At 12.4% G+C, this 1,004-nt stretch overlaps 1 protein-coding gene across 1 annotated transcript in view; it reads right to left on the minus strand.

Moving 5' to 3' along the window:
• LOC102677409 (activating signal cointegrator 1 complex subunit 3) overlaps positions 1 to 1,004 on the minus strand; it is a 33,328-nt gene that overhangs the window by 11,569 nt on the left and 20,755 nt on the right. The window lies entirely within an intron of this gene.

The following is a 1,004-nucleotide window of genomic DNA, read 5'->3' on the forward strand; positions in this document are numbered from 1 at the left end:
TTCAAATTACTTACACAATTAATTCAAAACATTTTTTCTTTATTATACAAAGTATTTTTAATTGTGCAATTATATAGTAATATTCATGGCACATTTTTAAAGAATCGATTGTAGAGAATAAAGGAATAATATAACATAAATTATATAAATATAATAAATTAATAAATTATATAAATATATATATATATATAATAATATAAATTTTATTTCAAAAATTAATATATATTAAGATTTATTTATTAAGTTATAAATAATTGAAATTTATGTTAAACAAAGTAAGATAGAGTGAAATATTTTTATCTCTTAGAGCATTATTTCGCTTTATTTTTATTCTATTTTATCTAATATAAACTTAAATTGCTTATAACTTAACAAATATTAATAATCATTATTTTTATATATCAATTTTTATCTTTATTTGATTTCTAAAATCGATTCTCCAAAAATATTTCACAAATATATTAATATTCTGTATTAATACAAGTATTATTTATTTCAATTATAAATTATATCATTGCAAGCAGAATATTTCAATACTTTACAACTCAGTTTGAATTAAAAATTCCCAAATAAATACGCATCGTGTATAATATATTCGTTTTAATATATTATAATTATAAATTTATTAGTTTTTCAACTTTTTAATATTTAAATATTTTTGCTATGAAATTTAAATTTTAATTATAATTCATTTGTTTTCCACAAAATATTGTTATTTATATCGATTATTTAATAAAATTAAATTAATAATAAAAAATGTATTAATTAATTAGAATTATAAAAAAATTCATTTATTTTTAATTTTATACATTCTATATTAATTTTTCAAAAAGATTTATATAATACATTAAATAAAATTTATTACAAATTCAATAAATTTATTTATTATTATATAGTTTGATTTATTATAAAATTACCTGATTTATTAAAATTATAAATTTTATTTGTTATATATAATATATATAATATATATAATAAATAAATAATTTATTATATATAATAAA

Source organism: Apis dorsata, unplaced genomic scaffold (assembly GCF_000469605.1).
Source record: "Apis dorsata unplaced genomic scaffold, Apis dorsata 1.3 scaffold_997, whole genome shotgun sequence".
Lineage (NCBI taxonomy): Eukaryota > Metazoa > Arthropoda > Insecta > Hymenoptera > Apidae > Apis > Apis dorsata.